A 15,414-nucleotide genomic window follows, 5' to 3' on the forward strand; every position below is an offset into this window, starting at 1 on the left:
AGAGGTAGGGTCTGCAGAAGAGACAACTAGAGCCAACACTGAAACCTCCTCAAGGGCAAGAGCCCTGTCTCAGGGCCTAGAAGCTTTCCTTTTTACCAGCTGCCAGGGAGAGTCGCTCAAACCACTTATGTATGCGTTAATTCAGAAAGATGACTAAAACGCCTCTGCATACCAACACCAATTGATTAAGCATCTACTATGCTTAATAACAGCAAGTATTAAGCATTGTGCTATGTGAAGAGAATACAGAGGTGAGCAGAAATTATCCCAGCCCTTGACGCCTGAGAGATAGTGACATCCACATTACATGTCAGTGCTCCTCATGTTACGAGGACTGTGACAGATGTCTGCAGAGGGCATAGTGGAGGGCTCCACAGAGGGAGGAATCGGCTCTTCCTGAGAGAGGCAGGGAAGGCTTTATTGAAGGGGTGACACTAGAGCTAAGTCTTACAAGATGGACTCTTAAAAGATGGTGTTTGCCAGACAGAGGGATGTGGAAGAGGGAGGAAAGGGGCTCCTGGGCAGGGAGGGATAAGCATGAGCAAAAAGCATGCAGACCTGGAAAAACCTAGTAACTGAGGGAACAGTGAGGAGCAGTGTGGGCAAATCTGCAGGGCCATGTGGCCATGTCACACTCTCTGAGACCAGGCTCTCCCAGGAGGAAGACAGAAAGGCCCGGGAGGCTGCCAGGCTGTGTTGTAACACACCGCGGGAAACAACAACAGGCCCTGTAGATACAGCTGCAGGCTTTTTTTTTCTAGGCCAGAGTCTGTGGGGAACAGTCAGTTCCACAGTTCCGATGGCAGCCTGGCTGGCCCCACCCACTCTCTCAGAAAACCACTCCGGTCACTCACTTGCCCTCCTTGGCATTTGGAAACACGTGTGCTTGCATTTTCCCTAAACATTGCTGCCCTTCAGAACTCAAAGATAACGTGGGCTCCGGCTGCAGACACCTGGGTGTGGGATGAGCAGCCCTTTCCTAATGCACAGAGCAGTTCTTGGCAGGGCCTGTTACCAAAGCTGGCTTCATGGGCATGTGACCTGTGCTTGGTTTAATGCTCTGCTGTCACCATCTTGAAATTCTTAAAAATTTTTCAGTGAGAGGCTCTGAATTTCCACTGTGTGTTGGGACCTGCAAATTAGGTAGCCAGTCCTCCCTGTTGCTGTTAGTTGCCCCTGGGAATGCTTGTGATTCTGCTCAAACCATATCTCATTCTAAAGCAGTTGGCATTCACTAGATTTGTTCACGTGCATCGTGTCATTTGGTTCTCACAGTGGCAATGTGGGGTAGGTCAGTATTACTAGTCCCATTTATTAGCTGAGAAAACTGAGGTTTGGCACCCTTCTCCAGGTGGCCCAGCTAGAAAGTAGCAGAGCTTGTACTTGAACTCAGCCTACCCAAGCCCTATTCCATCCACTATGGAGCTACCTCTGTGTTGGTTTCAGAATCCTTTCACAAGCAGATTTGTACATGAAGGATGTACTGTTTTAATAAGAGTCAGAACACATGGTGGAGGGATATATGTCATTTCATGGCTGCCTATCACCTTTTGAATAGTTTTTCATCAATTTTTAAAAATTCTCAACCATTATATGTTCAAATACTGTTTCTGTACCTTTTCCTCTTTCCTTCTGGGCCATCAATTGAAACACGTATTAGACTTCCTCACTACATCTCTTTCTTCTTTATTTTCTATCTTTTGTCCTTCCATGCTTCATTCTAAAAGTTTAGTCCAACTATTTTTCAGTTCACTAATTCTCTCTTCAGCTCTTTAAAAAATTCTCCTCTTGGGGCTGGCCTGATGGCATAGTGGTTAAGTTTGCACACTACACTTTGGCGGCCTGTGGTTCGTGGGTTAGGGTCCCAGGTGCAGACCTACACACTGCTCACAAGCCATGCTGTGGTGGCATCCCACATACAAAATAGAGGAAGATTGGCACAAATGTTAGCTCAGAGACAATTTTCCTCAAGCAAAATGAGGAAGATTGGCAACAGATGTTAACTCAGAGCCAGTCTTCCTCACCGGAAAAAAAAAATGCTCCTCTTAAACGCATCTATGGAGCTCTTAAATTTGGTTATTCTTTTTTTTTTTTTTTTTTAGTTCTAGAATTTCTATTTGGTTCTTTTTCAGATCTTCTGTGTCCCTTCTTATATCTCTTAGTGCCTTGCTGTAATTTTCAAGCTTGGCTTTTCTCTCCATAGTAAGTATAGTTGTTTTACAGTCTGTGTCTGTTAATTCCAATCTGCAGTCCCTGTGGGTCCACTTCCGTTGTCAGTTTTTACTACTGGTTCTTCCTCATGTTGTTGTATCTCCTCAGGTATCTGGCTATGTTTTGGATGTTGTATTTGAAAAATCATTTGAGGCAACGATGATAATATCTTCCTCTGGAAAGGACTTCCCTTTGTTTTAGCAGGCGTCTGGGGACACCAGCAAGCTAGGATCACCTTAACCCAATTTCAGGACTCGGTTTTCTGAGCCTCCCAGATGCCTTGAGGCTGGACTACAGTCTGTGGGAGATTCTGTTTGTTTATGGTCCTCCTTTCCTCAATGCTGCAGTTCTTTGAGGTCCCAGGCGAAGATGGGAAGTTGTTTTAGTTGTATATTGCTCCATAGCAAACTATCCCCAAAGTTAGCAGTTTAAAACAGATGTCAGCGGAATTTTTCTTAAAGGGCCAGATGGTAAATGTTTTAGGCTTGCAGGCCATATGGTCTCTGTCACAACTACTCAACTCTGTCATTATAGCACAAAGCAGCCACAGACGATACATAAATGAATGACATAGCTGTATTCCAATAAAACTTTATTTACAAAAACAGGCAGCCATCCTCAACCTGATAAAACCCCACATCTAGTATCTATGTGGGTTTCTATGAAACCCATGTGGGTTTTTCTATGAAAAACCCACAACTAGTATCATACTTAATGGTAAAAGAATGGATACTTTCCCCAGGAAACAAGACAGGGATGTCCACTCTTGCCACTTCTATTTAATATAGTACTGGAGGTTCTAGCCAGGGCAATTAGGCAAGAAATAGAAATTAAAAGGCATCCAGATTTGAAAGGAAGAAGTAAAACTATTTCTATTCACAGATGACATGATCTTGTGTATAGAAAATCCTAAGGAACCCACAAAAAACCAGTTGGAACTAATAAATAAATTCAGCAAGGTTGCAGGATACAACATCAATAAAAAAATCCATTGTATTTCTATATATTTTCAATGAATAATCCAGAAATGAAATTAAGAAAAAATTCCACTTATAACAGCATCAAAAAGAATAAACTACTTAAGAATCAATTTAACAAAAAAAGTGCCAAACTTATACTCTAAAAACTACAAAACACTTTTGAAAGAAATTAAAGACCTAAATATTTGGAAAAACATTATATGTTCATGCGTTAAAGACAACATTCGTAAGATGGCGATACTCCCTAAATTGATCTACAAATTCAATGCAATCCCATCAGAGTCCCAGCTGACTTCTTTACAGAAATCGACAAGCTGACTCTAAAATTCTTATGGAATTGCAAGGGACTCACAATAGCCAAAACAATATTTAAAAAGAAAAACAAAGTAGGAGGACTTACACTTCCTGATTTCAAAACTTACTACAACACAACAGTAATCAACACTTGGTACTGGCATAAGGATAGACATATAGATCAATGAAATAGAATTGAGAGTCCAGAAATAAACCCACACACCTGTGGTCAACCGATTTTTGACGAGGGTACTAAGTGTTGGTGAGTATGTGGAGAAATTGGAACCCTTGTGCATTGCTGGTAGGAACGTAAAAAAGCAGAGCTTCTGTGGAAAACAGTTTGGCACTTCCTAAAATGTTAAACATAGAATTACCATATTACCCAGCAATTCTATTCCTAGGTACATACCCAAAAGAATTGAAAACAGGGATTCAAATAGATACTTGTATATATATACATATCAATGTTATTCATAATAGCCAAAAGATGAAAACAACCCAAATGTCTCTTAACTAATGAATGGATAAACAAAATGTAGTATATCCACAAAATGGAGCATTATTTGGCCATAAAAAAAAAATGAAGTACTGGGGCTGGCCCCGTGGTGTAGTGGCTCAGTTCGGTGCACTCCGCTTTGGTGGCCCGGGGTTCACAGGTTCAGATCCCAGGCGTGGACCTCTCCCACTCGTCAGCCATGCTGTGGCGGTGACCCATATACAAAACAGAGGAAGACTGGCACAGATGTTAGCTCAGGGCACATCTTCCTCAGCCAAAAAAAAAAAAAAGAAAAAAGAATGAAGTACTGATAGATGCTACAACATGGATGAACCTTGAAAACATTATGCTAAGTAAAAGAAGCCAATCACAAAAGACATCATATGATATGATTCCATTCATAAGAAATGTCCAGAACAGGGAAGACAGAAGACAGGAATTAGATTAGTGATTGCTTAGGCCTGAGAGTGTGCGGAAGGGAAGGATAGGAAGACAACAGGCAAAGGGTTCAGGGTTTCTTTTTGAGGTGATGAAAATATTCTAAATTGACTGTGGTAATGGTTGCACATATCTGTGAATATACTAAAAACCACTGAGTTGCATTCTTTAAATGAGTGAGTTGTATGGTATGTGAATGAAATGTATTTCAATAAAGCTGTTAAAAAAAAAAAAACAGGCAGCCATCCATCAGCAGTAGTTTGCTTACTCCTGGCTTAATACAATAACTACTGTCGTTATTTGCTCACAACTCTGCAATTTGGACAGGATTCGGCAGGGACGACTGGCCCCTACTCTATGTGGCATCAGTTGGGGCAGCTTGACCAGACCTGAACCATCTGCTTCCAAGATGGCCTTACTCACATGGAAGGCAAGTGGGACTTCAGCTGGGCTGTTGGCCAGGGTCCTCAGATCTTCTCCACATAGTCTTTCCATGAGACTAGGTTGGGTTTCTCACAGTGTGGTGGCCTCAAGGTAACTGGACTTCTAAACATGGTGGCTGGTTTCCTCCAAAAGGCAAATGTGGGAACTGCTAGGCCTTCTTAAGGGTCAGGCCTGGAAGTGATAGCGTCATTTCCACCACATTCTGTTGGTTAAAGGTGGTCACAGGTCAGTCCAGATTCAAGGGGAGGGAACTAATAATGGTGTGAATACTCAGATACATGGTTCACTGGGGGGCACCAAAGTAACAATCTATCACAGTCTGCCTTCTGTCCCCTGATGAAACACTTCCTCCCACATGCATAATATGCTCACCACCCCTGAAGACCCCCAAAATCTCACCCCATTGCTGTACCAGGATTGACCTTGAAGTCCATAATTTCATCATCTAAATTAGGTCCAGGTATGAATGAGGTTTCTCAAGTGGTGCTCCTCTAGATCTGATGACCTTTGAACTAAAGGGACAAGTTATCTACTCCCCACGAGAAATGGTTAGGCAGAAAAAAGGAAAATCTCAATAGATACTCCTATTCAAAAAGGAGGAAATGACAGGCACACAGCAGCCACCAGTCCATAGCAATTCTGAAATTCACCTGGGAACATGTCAACAATTCCTTGGTTAGGTCCCAGTTCTTAGGGTAGTTGGACTTCTTACAGGGCAACTGGCTTTCCCTAGAGCCAAAATTTGGAAGCTGCCTTCTTAAGGCTTGAATCAGACCTGGCCCAACATCACTTCCACCACATTCTATTGGGTAAGGTGGATCACAGGGCCATCCCAGAGTCAAGAGGATAGGACATGGTTTACTGGGGGTCATCAAAGTAATAGTCTACCACAGGGGTGGTTTGTCAGAGTCTCCAACCTCCAACCTTGGTAGGCCTTAAACTCCAATTTTGCATCCCTAGGTCTAAAAAGCTTTCAAAAGCACAGCTCAGCCTTTCCGATGACTCAGATTGGCAAATGCTCTTGGGCAAAAGCAGCCTCGAGTCCTGCACTCACTTCTCTGATAGGGTTGCCAGATTTAACAAATAAAAATACAGGACATCTAGTTAAATTTGAGTTTCAAACAAACAAATTATATTTTAGCATCAGTATGTCCCAAGTATTACATGGGCATCCTTATGCTAAAAAATAATTTGTTGTTTATCTGAAATTCAAATTTAACTGGGAATCCTGTATTTTATCTGACAACTCTAATCTCTCTGGACTCCTATCTTTTCCTGTATATTGGTCCAGTAATTCCTTACTATCTTATTAGATTTTTGATGCTTTTAAGATTTAGAAATATTTGTCTGGCATATATAATTGTCTTTGACAAGAGGATTGGTCCAAATTCTAAATGGCTTTTCTATATTTGGGGAAATTCTCCTATTATGAGTTTTGCCCCTCAACCTGGAAGTCAGAACCTCCCAGCCTCCCTTGCAGCTGGAACATAGATACATGACCTAGCTCTACCAATCACACACCCAAGGGAGACTTCAATTTGGACATGCAGGACATGAGGCTTGGTGAGGGGCTCCTACTTTTTGTTGAACAGGTGGTTATATAAAATTCCATTTTTTAAAATGAGGCAAATCTGTGTATACTGTAGCAGAGATTTTTAGTCACCCCTCATATCCATTCTCTTCTTCTCCTCTGATTTTTGAGCTGCGTACATGGCCACCTGGAATAAAGAATATGTTTCCCGTCTCCCTTGCAGCTAGATGTGTCCTTGTGTTTTGGACAATGGGAGCTGAGCATTAGGAAGTGTCCCTCTCTTAAGGGGAGGAAGGCTGTCCCTCTCTTTCCTTTTCTCTTTCTGCAGACGTAGATGTGATGGCTGGAGCTCAGGTAGCCATATTAGACCATGAGGTAGAAACACCATATTGAGGATGGCATAGTGAAAGACAGAAGAAATCTGGGTCCCTGATAATTGTGGAGTCCTAGCATTGCCTGGCTACTTACCTCTGGGCTTCATTAATGAGAGAGAAATCAATGTCTAATTTTGCAAGGCACTGATATTTTTAATTTTCCATCACTCACAGCTGAACCTAATCTTAACTGATACACATAATAAGTGGAATGATTTCTAAGATAAATTGTTAAATGAAAAAAGCAAGGTGAAGAGCAATGTATACAGTATGGTACTATTTTTGGGGGAAAAAAATGCAGATAGATTTAGCTATGTTTCTGTATAAGCAGCCCTTTCTGGAAGGATATAGTGTTTGAATTTTTTTCCATATGCAAATATTACTTATTCAAAAACTAACTTAAAAAATAAAAAATTTAAAACTAGTTAATAATTAAAAATGATTTACACTTTTAAACCACAATAATTTGGTGGAACTATGGTTGACTTTCCTCCTCTTTCTACTTTGCTATATTTTTAGGTTTCTAAGCATATTTACATGCAAAATCAAATCGCCCCAAACAATAAAGATAATTTATGCTTTAAATATTTCTGTTTTGTTGATATGCCTACCCTTTAATTCCCAGGACCTGAAAGACCAATACATCGGACATACAGTTTGGACTGCAAATCCATTCAACAATATATATTAAACACCTACTATCTATCAGGCACTGTTCTAGGTAAACAAAACGGATGAGATGCCTTTGTTCATAGAACTGATGTTCTTGTGGGGCAGACAGTCAACTAGTAGACAAATAAGATTCTTTCAGATACAGCTCACTGTTACAAAGAAAAAACAGGGTAATGTGATAGAAAGTGTTGAGGACACTGATAGAAAGGGTGGTGAGGAAAGACTTCCTGAGGAGGTGACACATGCTGAGAACTGAATGATGAGAAGGAGCCAGTTATAGAAATTTTGAGAGGTTGAGAATTCCAGGAAAGGAGCGTGAGAGAAACAGAGAGATGGGCAGAACAGCTGGGGAGAAGAGTGGGAGTGGGGGAGAGTGGTTCCAGAAGAGGTTGGAGGGGTGGGCATATGTGTGCTTCAGTGAGAGACCACTACACCCCTAACCAGAATTGCTAAAATTAAAAAGACCAACAACACCAAGAGCTGGCAAAGATGTGGAACCACTGGAACTCTCACACTTTGCTGTTGGGAACCTACAGCCACTTTGCGACACATTTTGGCAGTTTCTTTTGAAGCTAAACATACATTTACCATACAACTCAGCAATTCTGCTTCCAAGAGAAGTAAAAACATGTGTTCACAAAAACAGTTGTACCAGAATGTTCATAGCAACTTTTTCATAATAGCTTCAAACTGCAAACAACCATAATCTCCATTAACAGGGGACTGGATAAATAAATTGTGGTATAGCCATACAATGGAATACAATACAGCAATAAAAAGGAACAAACTACTAATACATGTAAAAACATGGACAAATCTCAAAAACATGTTGAGCAAAAGAAGCCAGATACAAAAGAGTACATACTGTGTGATTCCATGTATCTGAAATTCTAGGAAATACCAATCTAATCCAAAGTGACAGAAAGCAGATTAAGGCTGCTCAAGCCAGGTGGGGATTGGTTGCAAAAAGGGACAAGGAAACTTTCAGAGTGAAGGAAATGATCTCTATTGCAATAGAGGTTACACAGGCAAACACACTGGTCAGAACTCATCAAACTGTATCCTTAAATGGGTGCGTTGTATTGTATCTAAATTCTGCCTCAGTAAAATTGATCTAAAACACACAATGTGTGTGCTTATTCACTGGTCTGCTTGTCTCTGTATTTTCTAGGAAGTAGCTTGCAAATAATCGTTTCTTACCTGCTCGCTTGGTTTTTTCCCTCTACTCCTAATCCCAAAGTGAATTAAGCCTGTCATCCAGAATCTCTAACGTTTGGGGCTGACTCCATCACCTCAACCCTCACCACAGAAATGTTTATCTCCATTTGACAGAAAACAGAGGTCCAGCATGGTTAAATGAGCAGGAGTGCTCGCCTGGAGGCCTCCTTGGTGGATTCAGGGAAGCCTCTTAAAACCCCCAGAGGGTCTCTTTCCTCTGCTGGCTGATGCCTGAAATTCATGAATCCAAGTGTCATCCTTTCAGGATTGGGCTTTATTTGCTTGGGAAGGGAGATGGCACCAATCTTGCTGACTCAATGAAGGACGAGTAACCCTTGCAGCTGAGTGTTCCATTTAACAAACAGGCCCTGCCGGGACTGGGGACACAGAAATGAGTGACACCCAGGCTCAGCCACTGAGGCACTCACAGTCCCAGCTGAGTAGTCTCAGTTCAGGGGGCCTAGAACAGCCTGGAACTTGTTCAGAACACAGACTCCCAGGCGGTTCTTATTTGGGTGGGGCGTTGTTAACAAGCTCCCAGGTGGTCCTGTGCACACTATATTTGAGAAACAGTGGTTGGAACAGAAGGAATACTGAAACCATTTAGAATAAGTAATGGCTGAAATTGTTCCAAATTTGGTGAATGAACCCCAAGCAGGCTAAACACAAGGAAAATCTCACTTGGGCACATCATAATCCAGTTGTTAAAAACCAGTGATAAAGAGAAGCTCTGGTTTAGAGGATTTGAGAGAAAGCTTTTGCAGGATGAGGGGGTGGTAGGAGAAAGCCCCAGAAGTGGGTAAGAAGGGGAGGATAGAGGAGAAGGTGAAGCTGACAGTTCAAAGAGGATGGTCAAGGTGGACTGAGCAGCAGCCGGTTGGGCTGGCGCTGGGCAAGGGCCCAAGCTCTTTTCTGGAAGCTAATCCCCTCTCCTCCTACCCTTTCGCTGTGAGGAGCCAGATTTGTATCCCATCCCAGCCGCGTTCTCGGAGATCTCTGGGCTGTCATTGCATAGCTGGATGCTGCTCTCACCCAGTTGTGCAAACAACCAACAGGGATTTCCCAAGCCTGGCTACACGCAGGGCTATGAGCTGGCTGCCCCCAGGGAGACACTGAGGCACCAGTGCCTCCTCTCCCGGGACTAAGCTCTGATGCCTGGAACCTGGCTGACCCTCAAACTGAAATTGGCCATGTACCCTGTGCACTCCCAGAAAGTATTTACTGTATTCAGGTTTCTTTGCAGTTTTGCTTTGCTGTCCAGGCCCTATGGGCACAAAGCAAAATTAATCTTATCCCAAGAAGCTAGTGTGTCAGCAGAGTGGGCATAAGTGGGCAGGGACAAAAAGGGTGTGTGTGTGTGTGTGTGTGTGTGTGTGTGTGTGTGTGACTGAAGCAGGGCATTTGGTGGGTGAGAGGATACTACTCAGGTCAACAGGAGCCACACCTGTGGGGGGAACCCTGGGACTAGAGAGAGGCAGCATCAAAGGCCAAATCCTGTGGCCTAGAAGAGGGATAACCCAATGGGATTTCGCATCATTATGAAGACCCCTGGCTACAGTGACAATATTAGCTGATGTCTATCAGGCACATAATGGAAGCTGGATGCTTCCAATGTTCTAGATGCTTTAAGTGCCTTAACTAATTTAATCTTCAACAACAGCCTAAGGAAATAAGGAGAGGTTCAATGATCTGCCAAGTCAGCAAGTGGCAGAATTTATCCTCTAAGCCACACCAGCCTTCAGAAGTGAGCATAAGGAGACTGAAGCTGTTGGCTGGTTGGGTAGAGAGCCAAGTGTGTTAGATTGGAGGATCAGCGAACTCTCCTGCCCTGGGGATTCTCATCTGAGCTTTTCCCTGGGGCTTAAATGCTCAGTTTGCATATAGGATGGAAAATGAAAAAAGCGGCCACTTGTGCAAAAATGTGCAGCTACCCAGGGTGGAAGTGAAGGCGATTTCAACCCTGCCAGTCGACCATGCAACTGTTACCCGCCTGCTCTCACCTCCCATCACATCCTCTCTCTCTCCTGCCTTCCTGCCCTGCCCTTCCTACCACCAAACCCTTGGGTCCAGACATTCTCTGGACTTCCCTACCCTTCTCCCTTCTCTCCAAAAATTACCCAACTCTTTCAAGACTCAGCCCAAATCTCACCTCTTCCAGAAAGCCCTCACAGACATCCCTGGTTACAACAACTCTGTCCTTGGCCTGTGCACTGAGATAGAATGTTCTTTCAGGATCAGGCACAACTTGCCTTGCATTAGGTCACCTCTCGGCGGGTCTGTCTCCCTGGTGGCAAAACCACAGGGATCGTTCAGTATGTAGCTGACCCCTGCCCACATCATAGGCAGCGGGTCATGGTAAGCAGGCCATTAGAGAATCCTGAGGACGTCTCTCTTCATTGACTAGAAAAAACTCAGGCTTGGAGATCCATATAAAGTCTATGTAAAAAGCAAGAACATAAGATGAAAACATGATGAATGGGATTTTATCTCAAAGTCTATTTTCTTTAAAATTTTCTATGTTCTATAAAAATAAAATAGTTTCAGCATGGCAAACATCTTACATAAATGAAGACGAGCCCTACTTCTTCATTCCATTAAATTGTAATGAGTTAAAATTCATTTATTCATCAAACATTAACTGACTGACTGCTCAAGAGCTATGTAAGTTGGCTCTCAAATAAATACTCATAACAGTGAGTGAGGCAGTGTAGCGCAGGGTTCACTGCACAGACTCTGCAGCTGAACTGGCTGTGTGTAATGCCACACCACCACTTATTAGGCATGTCACCTTAGGTAAATAAGTCACAAACTCTGTGTATCAATTTTCCCATCTATAAAATAGAGACAATAACGGTGGCACCTATCAGGGTTGATATAGGGATTAAACAAGCTAATATACATAATATATAAAGCAGTCAGAATAGTGCCTGGTATGTGCCCCAGAAATGTTGGCTTTTAAATCATTATCATCAGCACTATTATAAAATGTGTTCTAATAGAGACCAAGAAGGACGCCCTCAGTCTAGAAAGATGAGGACGTCTTTGCCAGGTCAAGGAGGCAATGGGCATTCCAGGCACAGGAACAGCACATACGAAGGCTCAGAGGTATACATTAACATGGCCAGTTGGGAGAAGCGGGACGCTGGGACATAGTGTGCAGTTGGGGGCAGGCTGAGAGGTGCAGGGGCCGTGCACGCTGTGCACAGATGGATGGCTGTGCCGTGTGAGGCATCTGGGCCTTCATTCTGATGGTACTAGGAAGCCAGTGAAGGGTTCTAAGTCATAGATCAGCTGTGTGGTTGAAGCAGATGGTTCTGGCAGCAGTGTCAAGGATGGTATAAGCCTGGAGGTGGGACCTCCTGATTAGAAGTCCTGGGAGGGAGGTGGTGAGAAATGCGAAGGCAGTGGCAGTGAGCCCTGAAAGGATAGAGTGGATGGGAGGGATGGGACAAGAATAACCCACGGAATGGGGGGCTGATTGGATGGGATAGGAGAGGGCAGATCTGGGGTGGCCCTAGTTTTCGTCCTGGGCCACCACTTGGTGTTAGTAGCCCAAATAGGAAATACAGCAGGAGGACCAAGCAGGTCGTGGTGTTTGTGATGCTCTGGGGAGCAGTGGGCAGAGGTGATAGCTTCAGTGTGGAGCACTCTGTGTTTGAGTTCCACTCCTAGGGGTTGTTCTGCTGTGTGGTGTTTTCCTGGGCCCCCACTCGACACACACACACACACACACACACACACTTTTAGAAGAGAGTCACTGTGTCTTACTCATTTCTGTATCTACCCTCTCACCCTCCCCGCCCACCTCAGCACCATGCCAGGACCACGCTCTGTGCTCAGTGGCTGCAGCTGAATTGGGTTTAATGGGATCCAAGCTTGCTCCCTGCCCAACCCTCTAGATCAGGTAACTATATCACAAACACAGCCACTCCACCTCGCCTGTCTCTGGATTAGTGCTGTGCTGCCCTGAGGAGTCCAGGAGAAGCCCCCCTTCCACCTGAGGGGGACAGCCTGCCTGGGACCCTGCTGTCAGCCCCAGAGCTGCCACATCAACCTTGGGATGGGGCTGTCTTGGAAGCTTTCCCATCTCCCCAGAGGAAGAGAACAAGAGCCTGAGTCCCATGCAGCAATGGGAAGAATGGACGGAATGAAGAGTGTGACAGTGACAGCAAAGAGAGGGTCAGCCCCACATTTACTGGTCCCACAGAACCATGGCTCCTTGGAGACATTTGTTCACAGGAGTGATGGAATCCTTACCCCCCTGCCCTACTCCCATTCCCATCGGCTACCCAAGCAAGGTGCTGCCTGGACTGAACCCACAGCTCTTGGGCCTTTCTCTGCTTCCCATAGGGCCATCAGTAAGGAAAATTAAGACAAAAGACTCCAGTTTGATATAAATCCAGAGGCAGCCAGACCCCAACAATGGAGTACTCTCCTCATCCCACATTCCCCTAGAGCATCCTCAGCTCGGCAACATGAGCTGGGCTCCCCTGAAAGTTGAGGGTGGAAAGGAGCCCCACCTCATGGGAGAGTGAGTGGGTCTATATGTGTACCCATGCAAGCACGTGTGCTCATGTGTGCATGCATGTGAGAGTGTGTGCCCCCATGGTGTATGTGGGCATGGCTGCACGCTCATACATGCACTCATGGTGCCCATGTATACACCTAAGTGTCCGCATGTATGTCCATGTAAATGTTGCCCATATGCATGTCTGTGTGTGCCCATGTGTGCATGTACGATAGGTGTGCATGTGTGTATATTTCCCACCTGGAAGAGGGGTAGGGGAACAGAGGGAGCAGTGGGGTAGACTTTTGCAAAGATGCTGGTCTGTTTGTGGGCAAGTAGGTAGGAGTGGGCTTGAGTGTCATTGTGGGAGCGGAGGCCATGTGTTTACTGTGAGGGAGGATTTCTGCTCAGGTGTTTGTGACAGGTGAGGTGGAGCAGCCATCCTTCTGGCCCAGGCCCTGACTGGCCTTCTCAACCTTCTAGGGGTCACCTCCCAGGGCAGCCATCTTTGCCAAAGGTGCCTCAGTTTGATGCCCTGAGTTGCAATCGTGGAGGCCGTGAGGAGGGATGAGCTCAGTCTCTGAAAGCTGAAAGAGGTACATGGAAATGTGGGGTGGGCAAGAATTCACTTCAATGCCTCCATCGTGGCTGGTTAACAGATACCTTCTCAGGGGAGGCCCTGCCCTAGGATGGGAGGGTCACAAAATGAGGGAGGCTCTGTCTGCTCTGGTAGTGGAGACATAGGTGACACCACTCAACAGATCCCCAAATACTGTGGGGGCTCAAGGGGCAGCATTTGAATTAGGTCATAAATGACTGGAAGAGTGTCAGAGGAAGGACGTGGGGGGGAAAGGGGGCATTCCAGGTGGCAGAAACAACGCAGCAGAGGCACTGAGGCAGGAAAATGCAGGGTATTCTTGAGAAAGTTAGGGCTAAAAGAACCTTAAAGCTCCTCTGGAGGCTGCCGTCTTCATATACATGGGAAAACACCGAGGCTCAGAGATAGAAAGTGCTTCTAAGACCTAGAAGCAGAAATGAGGTCTCCTGACTTCCAGGTCAGCGCTCTTTCTGCCACTCCAGAAAGCCTGCGAGGAAGAGAGCCAGGGAGTTTGATTTTGCTTCCTTTGCTTTCTTATCCTCTAGGAAGGGCTGAGTCAAGGGTCCCTGTTCTTTGCTTCCCTCTGCCAGCAGCTAGCTGTATGATACTGAATAAGTCACTTTACCTCTCTGAGCCCCTCATCTCCAAGTTGAAGGGGGTAAAAGGCCTTGTCTCACCTGGGAATGCTAGCTTTGATGTCTTAATGAGCGAAAATTTGTCTTAGTCATCCTCCTGTCCCCAGCACCTAGCAGAAGCTACAGCACAATGTTGGGGCTCAAATAAGTGTTTTTAAATGAAGGAAAGAAGAAATGATGAGCTCCATGACTCTTCTCTTACCACCCTACTTTGAGAGCCCCAGCCTCTCCCCTTCCCAGCCAGGACAAAGGGTGAAGGAGGCCCAGAATCATAAAGACACTGAAAAAGAAGGCAGAAAAGATAAATAACCTAATTGTGCAGAGGCCCTAACTTCTCCCATCTCTGGGCAGATGCCCTTGAGAGCGCCCTTCCTTGCAGACTTTGCCTTGCTGAAAACTGCAGTGGTGACGGGCTAGAGGAGGCACCGACCTCTAGCAGAATGTGGGGATGGCTGGACCCAGCAGGAGCCCTGGCAGGCCTCTTCCTTCCTCCTGCTCATCCCACTCACTGCCTCTCTGCTCCTAGAAGAGTCCCTAGCCCTCCCATCCCAATTCTGAGGGGTTGGGCTGGCTCTGGAACCTCCTGTTTCCCATGCCAAGGATTCTTTAATTTTTTCAAATTCTAATAACTCTCCTTTTTTGAGGCCCCTTTTTCATGTTAAAATTTTTATTGCCCACTTCCCTCTTTTATAATGGCAGCTGTATTTCTTTTAACCTTGTAAAATACACACACACACACACACACACACACACACACGACACTAATCTATGGTGAGAGAAATCAGATCATGGTCGCCTCTGGGGTGGGGACTGACTGGGAAGGGGCACAAGGGAATTTAGAGGTGCTGAAAATGTTCAAAATCTTAATCTAGGTGATGGTTACACGGAAATATACATTTGTCAAAATTCCTCGAGCTGTATGCTTAAGATTTGTGCATTTTACTTTATGTAGATTATACCTCAGTAAAGCACTTCTAGCATCTAAAAGACACACAGAGAAATATAGAGAACAGACA

Source organism: Ceratotherium simum, chromosome 13, assembly GCF_057802395.1.
Source record: "Ceratotherium simum simum isolate JZ-2026a chromosome 13, ASM5780239v1, whole genome shotgun sequence".
Taxonomy (NCBI): domain Eukaryota; kingdom Metazoa; phylum Chordata; class Mammalia; order Perissodactyla; family Rhinocerotidae; genus Ceratotherium; species Ceratotherium simum.